Here is a 14,706-nt window from a genome sequence, read left to right as displayed (position 1 = left end):
TCCCTGCTCAGTGGGGAGCCTGCTTCTCCCTCTCCTCACCACTCATGTTCTCTGTTGCTATCTCAGTCTTTCTCTCTCAAATAAATAAGTGAAATCTTAAAAAAAAATGTGATCAATACAGTCAAGGATAAACTTTGGTCAGTTTTTAAACATAACTTGAGATGTCTCTGCAATTAATATAACTAAATGGAAGTGTCTTTTATTTTATTTTTTGAGATATAATCGACATATAACATTATATTAGTTTTAGATGTACAACATAGTGATTCAATATTTGTATATATTGTGAAAGGACATGTCCTCTTAAACAAGAACAGACTTATGATATAGTCTGGATAGAATCAGAAGATAGCTAAGAGCCATTATTGGTGAAAAGTTCTCCCCATCTCTTTGATGAGATGCAAGTTAACACAGAAACCTCACTTAGTACTATTTGTGATTTGTTATACATTATTACATATGAATATGTGTGTATATGTATATATAAGCTAATGTAAACTTTACATACTTTCCATTCCGTACTTTTTAGACAACAAAAAGTCTTTTTGTTGTCTGAGTGTGTCTCCTGTGACAACCCTTCTAGCTAATCAGTGACCATATTTCCTACCCATCTAATTCATTCACTCATTCATTAATTCATTCAATAAATATTTATGAAGCACTCACTATGCCCCAGGTACTGTGCTTGGTGTACAAAGGTTAGTAAGTAAAGCACAACTTTGCTTTCCAGAAACCCAGCATCTTGTGAAGGGAGAATGGCATTAAAACAAGTCTCTAAACAATTGTCATCTCTATCTTGTCACTATCTTATCCAATTGGTTCTCGAAAAATTTCACCTAACTCATGTACTGGTTTGGACAACATGAATATATAAATTTCCATCAATCCTTCTATCGCTTCTTGAATGTAAAATGCTGGTCAGGCTTTAAAAACCTTGATAGGTCTAGCTACTCAATATTTATCCCAAAGTCAAATGTCTCATATTTAATTAAGTGTAAAAATTAGCAAGACTGAGTCAGTTCTGTCTTCAAAGATCAGTCGGCCAGCTGGAATGTAACAGGTCTACTTATAGGACAAACACAACAAAAATATTAGCCCATGACTGTCCAAGATGGTTAGTTTGATCTGGTGAAGAAAATTATGAATAAATATTAAAACCCAGAGGAGGCATGGTGGTTACCATGTAATTAGTAACTATGTGCCAACCATAGCCTTTAATTATATTACTTGAACTGAAATAAGGCAATACATTAGGACAGCTTGGATTTGGCTTCAAAAACCTGGCATAACGCAAGCAGCTTGTACATGCCCACAATGATATTTTCCTCCATTTTGCTATGGCAGCTGAATATCCTTCAACAAATCAATGTACCTCTCACATTGGAACATATTGAGTTCATGTAGAGGAAATAGAAAAAGGAAGCAGCCAGCAGCCCCTCCCATCAGACCCCACGATGCCCTCTTCCCATCATGTGAATCTAACCTCTCCTATGAGCCACCATCACCTTCACCATTCCATCTGCTCTGAACAGAGGGGAGAGACTCTGGTCATATATTCCGCACCAGGCTTCTAATCCTGCCAGATTGCACTGGTCTTTAACCATATGCCACACATTATTAGAGAACAGATCTTTCTATTTGCATGACAAGCTGTGGATTCTGGCCGGGTCTCCAAGGCCACCTCCAGATAGAGCACTGAGCACCCGCTGGATGTTTCCCTGGCACAGGCCCTGGCTCTGTCCATGCCAAGCTCGAATCGCAGCACCTCCACTGTGCGATCTTGAGCAGGTAATCCCTCTAGGCTTCTGTCCTCTCCTCTGTAAGGTGGAGGTTTGTCAATCTGCCCTACTGAACTGGAGGTAGAGGCAGATAGCATCATGCAAGGAGGGTGTGGGCTCCAGACCGGCCTGCGGTCAAAGCCTGCTCTTCCATTTACTGACTATTCGACCGTGAGCAATAACTTAAGAATTGCACATGGCCAATAAATGACTATATGAAGTGTTAGCATCAGTATTATAACCTTCATAAAGATGAAGTGAGATAAATTAATTTTTAACTTTAGAGCAGTAAGTGGGAAATAGAAAACGCTCGAAGACGGTGGCTATTCTTATTGTATTATCTTTTCAGTTATGTTTTATATGAGCTATATCATGCTGATGTAGCAGAGATTTGCTTGTCCCTTGAGGATGGGGTAAAGTTATATATAGCTGTGTAACTGTTGCTACCTTGAATGCAGAGTATGAACAGCTATTTAAACCGAGCATAACAAAACTCGGGGTTAGATTTTTTTTTTCTCTTCCATTGATCTGGATTTTAACACAGCAGGCAATCACATTCCTTTTGTGACTCCCAGGTGTGACTGAGGTCTTTTGGGAATGTAAAATATACTGACAAGGCAGTGAAGCACCTGTACTGTGAGGTCAGCTTCTCCTGGGGTTGCAAAAGTGAATTTGACTGTCACGACGTTTGTGTGTGTGTGTGTGTGTGTGTGTGTGTGTTTGCCTCTCCCTTTTTTTTTTTTTTTTAATTAATTACTGTAGAATTGCTGGTCTCTGAATTCTTTGCTCGGATTGGAGAGGAAGCATAAATGGATACCAGGACTTCAATTATATATACAGCCCTATGCAGGTTTCCCACAAAGAGCTGAGGAAAGCAGCATGCCTCTTTCTATAAACTGAAGAGGATTTGGAGCCCAAGTAAAGGCATATTATTCTCTTACATTTTTTTTAATTTGGCTTTAAAGATACACGGGACTGCAAGTCTAATGGGGTGTTCAGAAGTAAGCTTCTAGTTTTTTTGCTTTGTTACTGTAGATGCCTTGCAACTGATATATTCAATGTTTTAAATAACAAAAAAATGAAATTCAACATTGTCCCTATACTATGAGTCTCCAGATTTCACAAGATGTATTTTGGCCAGACCCATTAAGGAATGGTTCTTCAAATTTATTGGGCATTATATTTTCATCTTCTGTTTTACAGTTACTGGAGGTACAAAGCAGATTTTGGAGGGGAAAGATGCATGAATTGAGGACAAAAGTGATCTAATTAGCCCATGTAGGTGCCATAACCTCTGTTCTCTGTTTTTTCAGTTGTTGTTGTTTTGCTGTACATAATTTTAAAAATATCATCTTTATTTATAATTTTCTTATGTCTGTTTACAATATTTTTAGTGCTGAAATATAAGCTCTTTTTCCTTTTGTTCTGCTCAGAAAAGATCCTCAGCAACTTGCCAATGCTCTCTGCATAATAGTCACTGGTTTTTCTGATCTTGTGATTAGATTTTCCTTCCAGATCCATTTCTTAACAGGAGACAATTTCTAGTGCTCCCCTGCCAGATGTGCCCTCCCCACCATCCTTCAGTGGGACCATGAGGCTCACTCCCATGCATCTTGGCACGACCCATCTAAGTCACTGACCAACTAAGGAACTGATTAGCTGAGCCTCTAAAATGTCTTTTCATTAGTATAATGTGCTTTTGTGTACAAGGAATACCATATAGGTACAAACAAATATAATACTGGTAAAAATAAATAAACATCAATGAATGGGGTAGTGAGAAAGGCACAGATGTTGGAATTATTTTTTTTTAGTATTTTATTTATTTATTCAGGAGAGAGACAGAGAGAGAGAGAGGCAGAGACACAGGCAGAGGGAGAAGCAGGCCCCACGCAGGGAGCCCGACGTGGGACTTGGTCCCAGGATTCCAGGATCACACCCTGGGCTGAAGGCAGATGCTTGATCACTGAGCCACCCGGGCGTCACCAGGTGTTGGAATTAAGTAGAGCAAAGGTCCTATCATTTTTGGGGGAGGTGGGTTATTTAATTCCCTAAATTTTGCTTTGTTGTCTCTAAAATAGGACAATGATACCTCATCGAAATATTATGAAAATTAAGTGACTCAGTGTAGTGAAGTGCTTCTTCATTTCCTTCACATGAAAATACCAACTAAAAGAAAGAACTGGTAAGCTTATTTCCTTGCTGAGTGGTTCATCTCTTCCCATGAAGACTCTTCATAGAAACCATGCTGGTGCCAGCTCACGCTAGACTGGGTTGAGACCCACCAGGGGTAGCACCAAACCTGCAGAGGGCTGGATTTTCATTCACCATGGTCCAAAGGTCAAGAAGTGACCTACAACAAAGGCCAGATGATGCATGCATCCTGAATTATATTCAAAGTAAACATAAGCCTCGGAGAAAGAGGACTGGCAGTCCAACTGATCACTCTGATCTAGCTTAAGTTTCTGTACCAGAAACAATGGTACAGATATTGTACCAATTGTACCAATCATTGCTTTTTTTTTTCGATCATTCTAAAATGGTAGGGTGTGAACCAGAGATCTCCAAACTGTAGGCATTACATACTTGGAGATGGAATTCTTAAGATTCTATATCATGAGGCCACTGCATGTGTGTCTGACCTGATAATGCTTTACTATCCCACACATTTATTATATTTCACATCACTGTCAAAACTAACCCTGAGAACTCAGAGATTTTCACAGCCATAGTGTAAAGCAATAACATTACCTCAGTAATAACTAATTAGAAAATGTACTAACAACAAATGATATTCCCAATTAGCAACAAAAACATATGGTATCTGGGAATAAATCCAATAAAAGGACAGTAAGAACCACATGGAGAAAACTTTAAAGTGTTATAGAAAGATCTTAATAAATAAGTGAAATATAACATGTTCATGGTTAAAAAGACTATGTCACAAAGATGCCAGTCTCCCCTAAATTAATCTTATAAATTCAATGCAAATTCATTCTAGGAACCCTAATAGAATTTCTTTTGTAGAAATTGACAAGTTGGCCTTAAAATTCACATGGAAGAGTAAAAAGCCAAGAGTAGTTAAGATATTTTAAAGAACAACTTGAGAGAGTTCTCCATATCAGATAAGACAAATCACAAAGCTATAGGAATCAGGATGGTGTGAGATAGACAAAGAGACATCCAGAACAGGGATAGTCCAGATTTATATATATATGAAAACAGAGGAGGCATTGTGACGCAGTGGAGAAAGGAGCAGATATTTGATAAATGGTTCTGATATCATTGCTTATCCATATAGGAAAAAGATCTCTTTAACACTCCAGATACAAAAACAAATTTATGATATATTAAAGACCAAAATATCTTAGAAGAAACATCATAGAAAGGAAGAATTTCTTAAATGAGGCACATAAAAAAACACTACTTATCATTAAAGCTTCTGTTCAAAAATTATACCATAAACAACTTTAAAGTAAACTATATACTGGGAGGATATGTTTTAAAAAACTATACCTGGTAGAGATTATTATTCAGAATTTATAAAGAACTTTACATGGTAATCATGCACAGACAAATCACTCAATAGAAAATGGACAAGGGAGATGAATAGGCAATTTACTGACAGGAAACCTGAATATGTTGTAAATATATGACAATCTCATCACCCACCCAGTAAATGTAAATTAAAACAATCAAGTACAGTTACATTTACACCTATCAGAATGACAAGTTTTGGCATGTGGAGAAATGAGCACTTAAATCCCATACTGCTTTTGATCATGTAAATAGGTGCAACCACATTGGAGCAAAATTTGATGATAGAGACTTAGGTTAATATGCCCAAACACTAAGATCAGAAATTCAGCTCAAAAAATATATATAATAGGAAAAATCTCTCACATGTGCTCAAGGAAATATACGCAAATACGTTTATGACAAGACTATTTTGAATACTCAACAACTGGAAACCATCTGTGTATTTCAAAAGAGATTAGATGATTCAATTAGGATGCATTCAAGAAATGAAATAATATGCCAGAGTTAATGAATTATTATCAATATAGATAAATATTAAAGGTAACATTGAGTAAAAAAACTAAATTTTAGAACACATTTCTCAAAAAAATGTAAAAATACTACATACTGTTTATGTATGTAATAACGTATACTTATTATGTTAAGGAATAATTGGGGAGGGAGAGGAATAGAATCAGAAAAAAATACAAAAAAGCATTGAAATGTATCATTAAAGTTTTAAGTAAACCTAAGGAAGTGTGGCAAAAATTTTGTCAAAATATATTAAGGTGTGATCAAGCTCATGGTTCATATCTGTTTTAGATTTTAGATATCATATTTTTCAGTTCTAGGATTACCCTAATTTTTTTAGTTCCCATATTTCTCCTGAAATTTGTTTATCTTTTCACTTTTATAATTCTCCTTTCTAAAGATTTTCTTACATATATCCTGATTACTTTTAAAATCTTCTCCAAGTAATTTTAATATTTGGGTTGTCTGTCAGATTTTTTTTCTCTTGGTGAGTCACTGTCCCAACAATTAAATTATTGGCATATATTTTTCAGGAAAAGGAACCATAGTTCCTTGGAGTAGTGAAAGTAAAAATATGCTCAATTAAAAAACGGCAATGACGAAGCTTGCTGAAAGGATCTGGGAGCCAATATGAAGGAGTTTCCAGTGGGCAAAACTGGAACAATTTGAGTAACAAAATAATGATCTTTTGGATTATAACTCATAAAATAGGGGTGCCTGGGTGGTTCTCAGTCAGTTAAGCATCTGCCTTTGGCTCCAGGCATGATCCTGGGGTCCTGGGATAGAGCTCTCCGTCAGGCTCCCTATTTAGTGGGGAGTCTGCTTCTCCCTGTCCCCCTGAAGCTCCCCCTGCTTGTGCTAGTTCTCTCTGTCAAATAAATAAATAAAATCTTTAAAAAAAACCTTATAAAATAAAACAAGCATCCACGAGTTCATGCTGATATAAATAAATAATTGAATAAATAGGTGCATGGGAGAAAAGAGAAAGTTCTTTCTTACAGAAGAATTTTAATTAATATATGTAGAAGGTATGAAAGAAATATAAAAATTAACTTGGGGCAAATACCACAATGATAATTGCTACAGGGAGGATACACCCATTGATATAAAATGAGCATTTTAGGAGAAACAGTATGCATAGTCTTAATGTATTTCTCACAAAGTTTCATCAATTATAGAAAGAAAAATAGTATGGGGCACCTGGGTGGCTCAGTCAGTTAAGCATTTGACTTAATTTCAGCTCAGATCATGATCTCAGGGTCATGAGATGGAGCCCCACATGTGGCTCCATGCTCAGCATAGAGTCTGCTTGAAATTCTCTCTCTCCCTCTCTCTCTGCCCCACCCCATGCTTGCTCTCTCTTTTTATTATTATTATTTTTTAAAAGATTTTATTTATTTATGAGAGACACAAAGAGAGAGAGAGGCAGAGAGACAGGCAGAGGGAGAAGCAGGTCCCACGCAGGGAGTCCAACATGGGACTTGGTCCCAGGATTCTAGGATCACACCCTGGGCCGAAGGCAGCGCTAAACCACTGAGCCACCCAGGCTGCCCTCACTCTCTCTTTTAAATAAATAAATGGAAAAAAAAAAAAGTAACTTTAGAGTAGAGAAACCCAGCAGACGCTGTCTTAATCCAATGATCAAGAATAACAGCCTCAGAAATAAGATATACTGACATCACATATCACTGATATGATGCAATAAAAATGGCTAAAATCACTTCTGTACAATTTTTGCATAAAATGCATAATCTCAATCTAATCGTGAGAGTACATTGGATAAACCTAAACTGAGTACCAAAATGATAGAACAACATTTGTCAAAAGTGTCAAGGTCAGAAAAGATAAGGAAAGACTGGGGATTGGAGGAGATAAAAAGACAGTTTAAAGTATCGTGGGATTCTGGATTGGATCCTGGAACTGAAAAGGACATCAGTGGAAAAAATGATGAAATTTGAATAACACCTGGTTTGAAGTTTAGTAATAGTATAGTACCAATGTTAATCTAGTTTTGATCATTATACTATGAGTATCCAATATATTAGCATTAGTAGAAGGTGGACAAAGTGTATATGGGAACTGTCTGCTATCTCTACAACTTTTCCATATTTCTAAAACTATTTCCAAATAGTTTTAAAGTTACCAGCATATCACTTTGACTCTGTGGAGACTCATTTTTCACTGTTAGGGTGGATGTATTCCAATTTTGCCCTGAGTTGTAAGGAGTTGGTCCTTAGTCTTGAAATTAGCACTAGTGTTTCCCAACATGTATTTGAACTGTAGCTATAAAATAGTAAACCTGCCCTTCCTCCTAGCATGTGGCCTTTTTGGAGTTTAACTAAAAAGTCTGAGTGTTACTAAGTCCTTCTAACGTGGTGAGGCTTGAACTCTCAACTCCATCTCTGTGACATCAGGCAGCTGCTGCTCACAGCTGGGCTCCTCCAATCCTCTGCTCATACATGAAGTTCAAAGATAGCAAAGAATTCAAGAGGAATTCAAGTGCAGATGTTAGGGCTCTCCTCTCCGCTGCATCCTTTTCTCTGGGATTTCCTGCTTACATTTCTTACTGCTCTGACAACCTTGAATTCTGACCTGACTCTTCAGTCTACTGTGATGGCTGCATTCTGCTTGAGTATTTGCCCGTGTGCTATGGTGAACTGTGTGTATGTGTTGGGGATGGGGGTGTTGGAGAGATGTGTGTCTCTTCTAGCTTCTGCCTAGGTTTGGTTGTTGTCTTCCACTATCTTAAAGCTGTTGTAGTTTTATGTTTTCTCCAGAGTTTAAAATTGTCATTGAAAGAAGAGGTAGTCTGAGATAAGCTACTCTATCAGTACGAAGACACTAGTGTGTAATAAACCTTTTAAAAATATTTTATTTATTTATTCATGAGAGACACACAGAGAAAGGCAGAGACACAGGCAGAGGGAGAAGCAGGCTCCCTGTGAGGAGCCAGATACATGACTCAATCCCAGGACCCACCCCGGGATCACACCCTGAGCCAGAGGCAGACGCTCAACAACTAAGCCACCCAGGTGCCCCTGTAATAAAATTTTTTAAAAGATTTTATTTATTTATTCACGAGAGACACAGAGACAGAGAGGCAGAGACACAGGCAGAGGGAGAAGCAGGCTCCACGCAGGGAGCCTGACATGGGACTCGATCCTGGGACTCCAGGATCACGCCCTGGGCTGAAGGCGGCGCTAAACCGCTGAGCCACCCGGGCTGCCCTGTAATAAAATTTGTAATGCCTAAATAGTCTTATAGTATAAATATTTAAAACAATAGAATTAGTATTGGTCTGTCCACAAGTCTTAATTAAAGGTTTTTCAGAACCTTCATGGCCATATCAGGGCAAAAATGTAAGACAGCCTTAATTTTTTTTTTTTTTGATTTTTTTTTTCCTTCGCCTTATCACCTTCCTATAATCACCTTTCCTTCATGGCAGAGATTCCTGGTCTTACTTTTATTGTTTTTTTAAAATATTTTTTTATTGGAGTTCGATTTGCCAACATATAGTATAACACCCAGTGTTCATCCCGTCAAGTGCCCCCCTCAGTGCCTGTCACCCAGTCACCCCATCCCCTGCCCACCTCCTCTTTCACTATCCCTTGTTTGTTTCCCAGAGTTAGGAGTCTCTCATGTTCTGTCTTCCTCTCTGATATTTCCCACTCATCCTCTCCTTTCCCCTATAATCCCTTTCACTATTTTTTATATTCCTCGTATGAATGAAACCATATAATGTTTGCCCTTCTCTGATTGACTTAATTCACTCGGCATAATACCCTCCAGTTCCATCCATGTCGAAGCAAATGGTGGGTCTTACTTTTAGATACTCCTTCAGGACTCCATTGAGTTTCAATTGATTATCAATTTATCCAGTGCCTTCTTTAGTTGCCAACACAAATACTTATTGAATGAAAGATAAAGGAAGGAAAGAAGAAAGGAAGGAAGGAAAAAAAGAAGGAAGGATCTCTTACTTTAGTATTATATATTATATTATATATATTATATTTATTATATTATATAATATTATACTACTTGTGGTGTCTTCCCTAGAATATTAGCAACATAAGCACAGAAACTTTGGTCCCCCCTGTCCTCCAAATGCTGTATTTCCAGTGTTTGGAACTGTAGAGCTCAGTAAGAGCTCAGTAGATACTTGTTGAATGAATAAATGAATTTTCACAACAGTCCTGCAGGGCTACTATTTTTTATTCTCATTACACAGAGAGCAAAACTAAAGATCAGGAAAATAAGCTAGGCAGTCATAAAATAAGTGGCAGATCTGGATTAAACTGCAGATGTTCTAAAGGGCTCAGGGTGTGAAATATGGCAGACAATGTGGATAGCAAGAAACTACCAGGATGGTAAAACAGCCCCTGGATCTCAGAAGGCTCAGCCTGGTTGAGCTAATTTATGTGAAAATAAGAAACAACAGAGAGCTTCAAGGCAGATTATATGCTTATGATCAGCATTTAAATGTAATATTGGGAGATGTGGAAAAATGTGACTGCTATAGAATTTGATGAGGAAACGTACAAAGATATATAAAGCAACAAAACAGAATATTCCAATGCTCCTCTTTGTCCAGGGAGATGGTGTTGTACTAGTTGCCCCTCCATTAAGAGTTGGCTGAAACAAAGAATTTATTGTGTATGGAAAATGGGAGACTTTGTATGATTGCCTCTTTTGAAGACATTCAGAAGAGAAACCTGCATAAATTTTGATATTAAGAAATGACCAAGGACTCTAACTCTTGAAATGACTCCATTTGCATATAACTCAAAAATCCTTAAGCTAAAGGACATTTTTATATTTTTCCAATCCTTTCAAAAAATGGGATCATAAGGATATAGAAAAAAACCCCAAAACCCAAAAAACAAAACAAAACAAAACAAACCCATTTTTCTATGCCCATTTCTTCTTCTGGAACAGTAGAAAATGGAAGTGGAAACGGGAGGATGCTCAGCCTGGGGTGTGGAGGAGGACGAAGGATGATATGGTAGGTGGGCAGTTTTGCTCAGTGGCCACTCACGATGCTTCCAAGGCACTTCTTTTTGAGGTCAGCCTGACTGCCCTTTACTTCAAATCATGTTCTAGGCTAGCAGCATTTATATGATAACGGTTAGTGAAAATGGAGCCAAGTTAATCCCCCTCTTCCACCAGCTCCTGCTTTGTGAATTTGCTTCCTGAGATCCTAGATCTGATAGTGAAATCATAAAGGAAAGCACCAAAGAGGCTAGGAACTAAGTGACATCAGCATATCTGTGCTCATTTTTATTGTACAGAATTCCACAAATCAGAATAACTCATTTAGGGCAGGCTATTCTCTAGAATATTCTCTGTGCTTGACTCCTGAGAGGACCCATACTGGTAAGACAGTTGGGAAGCAGTTATAAATAATTTCATTGTAAAGACCAAGAAAACTAAAATGCAATGCATTTCAGATATTAGCTAGGTAACACATGACATCTCTCCAGCAGACAGAAGAGATGTCCTTTTCGAAAGCATTTGAAGAAATTGCTCAGGAAATGCTCCATGAAGATACTTTTTCTTAAATCTTTTTATGGACCTATCACCAAAATGTGTGGTGGATTCGGGTATTTTAAATTCTGCAGTTAGTGGGGACATGAGCAAACAATTTTGTTTTGATTTGTTACTACATACAGTCCAAATGTATTGAGAAAGATGTCTGGTAACATGAAATGGGTCTGCTCTGGGTTGTGTGTAATATCTTGCTGATATCGTGCCTCAAACAGAAAAGCAATATGTAGAAAAATAAATACTTGAGAATACTGGCCTTCTCCCTCCATGTTCATAAATAGGATATTTGTGACTTGACTGATGACGCTCTAAGATATTTGCCTCAATCCACGAAGTCTGACACCACCTCACTGTGTCGAAAATTGCTTTCCCTACTTCTCACCGCTTTTGCCAATTTTGCAACTCAAAGTTGTGGAAAAATGTGTGTGTGTGTGTTTTTTTTTTTTTTAGAGTGTTTGAAATCTATGTAAGCCAGATGTCATTTCCATTAGTTATTTTGCAAGGTTCTTTCCTTTAACTCACAGAAGTAAATACACCAACTGTAAAAGTGAGACAGTTTGCACAGTGAGCCTTTCTTTCTTCCTCGTGGATCTGGGGGGCACACACGTAAGAGGGTCCAGGCCCCTTCTAAGCGAGGGCAGGACCACTTGGTGAAATTGTGGAGCATGAGCCTCCCCTCTAAATGCAGCAGTGGCCACTCACTCCTGGCGGGGGTGTTGTTATTCTAGAACATGGGCTTGGTATTGCTAGATTTAAAAAAGAAAAAACCTAGAAATCTGAGTTTTCATAGAAACTTCTCAATTTTCAAATGTCAGAAACTAATTAAAAATTTTAAATACACAAACAAGACACAAGACCCATTGTGCCAGCCGTTAAATAAAATCCAGCAGGTGTTCAACGTTGGGTATGTTGGGTCGGGTGCCAGACAGCCAGTCCCTCCAAAGAAGGTTCTAGAAGAGGCAGCAGACTCCCCCGCTCTTAAAGTTCACCTGTTTTTAATATATTTGTGAAAGAAAGACAGTGTCATACTTGCTATGGAGATGTTTCCTGGCTACTTCTTTCCTACCCAGCAGGACCCACTCCCCAGAGCTCCTGGTTATTAGCCACCTCGAGAAGACTGCTAAGTCCCTGGGGATAGCTGAACCTGGATGGATGTGAGGCTGCCCCAGTCTTTGTTCTTGCTTCCTTGACCCTCCACATTGTTAAAGCACCCCCTGCTCACTATTACATGACACCTGATTATCCTGGAGAGAGGCAACTAGCTAAAGAGTTTAGGCTTTAGAAGGATTTTATCATCTTTATAAACTATGTATTCATATCCATGTCTTCATAATGCAAAGAATAAACACAATAAAGTTAAACATGCCATGGAATGGCCTTGCTTCCCATCCATTCTGTTCTCATTATATCCCCTTGTCATGAACTCAACATGATACCTCCCATTCAAGGAAACCCTACCCTTCCATAGGCTCCAGCTCCCCTTTTACTACTCTCCTTCAGCAAGCCAAGGGAGGTAATGACCCGAGCGTGGATTTCCTGATGTCTGAGTTATTCTGACCAGTTACCATCCAGGGGTCAGTGTGGTGCAGATGGTGAGCGAGGAGGGGCTCATTCAGCATGATGACTCCCAGGGGGCTTGAGCGACACATATCCAAGTCAGTACAAAGCTGCAATTAGGCTTTTGCAATGCAGCTCAGGCTCCTTTGAAGATATGCCTCTTCACCCGTCAGGGTCATCCAGGAGCTAAGTATCAAATCAAACAGCACACACACACACACACACACACACACACACACACACACACATCTAAGGACACGCAGTATGTCTCGGGGCAGTTAGGTCTAATCTAGGCTAAGGAAGAAAAACATTTCCCTAATTGGGATACAGTCTGGCCAGCTGGCCTCCCCACCATGGAGGTAGGGCTCTATTACTCACGGTGGTGTTGATTCACCTTTGTTCTCCTGCCAGCTCTCCATCGCCTCCAGGTCTAGTGGGGAATAAAAAATGGGATTCATTAAAGGCAGCCTACCCATTAACTTCTTAATGTCTGTCAGTCTGTTGGAAAAAACCCAGAAGAGACTTTGAAATTATTTTATTTTATTTTCTATCCAATGGGGTCAAATTTTTGTAAGGGCTTTCTGTAATCTTTGTACAAAAAGATCATTTCTAAATAACCCCTAAGTGTTGAAGAAGGGGTGGGCAGATGGTTGTGAATTTGGTTACTCTAAAAAGCTGAATACAAATCCCTCATCAATAGGAGAAGAATCAAGATCATGTGTGGGAAATTCTGACTTTTTCATTTGCCTTTGCATTTTCCCCCACTAGTTTTTCAGGGTTTTTTTGTTTTTGTTTTTGTTTTTGGTTTTGGTTTTGGTGTTGGTTTTGCTTTTTTAGAGAGAGAAAGTGTGCATGCAAACAGGGGTTGGGGGCAGAGGGAGAGGCAGAGAATCTCAAGCAGACTCTACACTGAATGCAGGGTTGGTATTGCTAGATTTAAAAAAGAAAAAACCTAGAAATCTGAGTTTTCATTGAAACTTCCAACTCAGGGCTCTACCTCACCACTCTGAGATCATGACCTGAGTTGAAACCAAGAGTCCAACATTTAACCAACTGAGCCACTCAGGGTCCCTTTCTCCCACCAGTTTTAGGGTCAGAATCTTTCAGCATTAGTAAGATAATAATTTCTGGGAAATGACTGATACAAGTTGTATTAGGAATTGAGATGTATGTGTCACATGACATGCACACATATATTTTGCACCAATAATGAAAATGCACAACTTCATTTCTTTTCTCTTTGTGGTCAGTGAGAATGATCACTGAATATGCCCTTAACTTTCTAATGTTGGGTCTTTTAAAAAAATTTTTTTAAAAGATTTTATTTATTTATTCATGACAGAGAGAGAGAGAGAGAGAGAGACAGGCAGAGGGAAGCAGGCTCCGTGCAGGGAGCCTGAGGTGGGAGTCGATCCCCGGTCTCTAGGATCACATCCTGGGCTGAAGGCAGCGCTAAACTGCTGGGCCACCGGGGCTGCCCCTAATGTTGGGTCTTATATATTTCTAGTAAGGTAGGAACCGTTTTATTTTTTGTAAATTTCAAAAGCTTCCCTCTCTGGGATAGATGAGGAAGACTGGATTTCTATGGCCAAAGCAAACATTGTGAACTGAATAGTTTTGACACAGTGGCCTCTCAATCATTGTTTGCACTGTAGACACTGTGGCTAGGACAGAGGGGAAATGCATGTGCCTGGGTTCAGGAAGACTAACATAAATCCTAGCTCTGCCCTTGTTGGCTGGAGGAACTTGGACAATCTAATTGTTAAAGTTTGGGCTT

At 38.7% G+C, this 14,706-nt stretch overlaps 1 pseudogene; it reads left to right on the top strand.

Annotated features, from left to right (window-relative positions):
- The first annotated feature begins 10,157 nt into the window (after positions 1-10,157).
- On the top strand, positions 10,158-10,464 carry LOC140620011 (U6 snRNA-associated Sm-like protein LSm3 pseudogene; annotated as a pseudogene).
- The last annotated feature ends 4,242 nt before the right edge of the window (positions 10,465-14,706 follow it).

This window comes from Canis lupus, chromosome 28 (genome assembly GCF_048164855.1).
Source record: "Canis lupus baileyi chromosome 28, mCanLup2.hap1, whole genome shotgun sequence".
Classification (NCBI taxonomy): Eukaryota; Metazoa; Chordata; class Mammalia; order Carnivora; family Canidae; genus Canis; species Canis lupus.
This window is presented reverse-complemented; position numbering and strand designations above follow the sequence as displayed.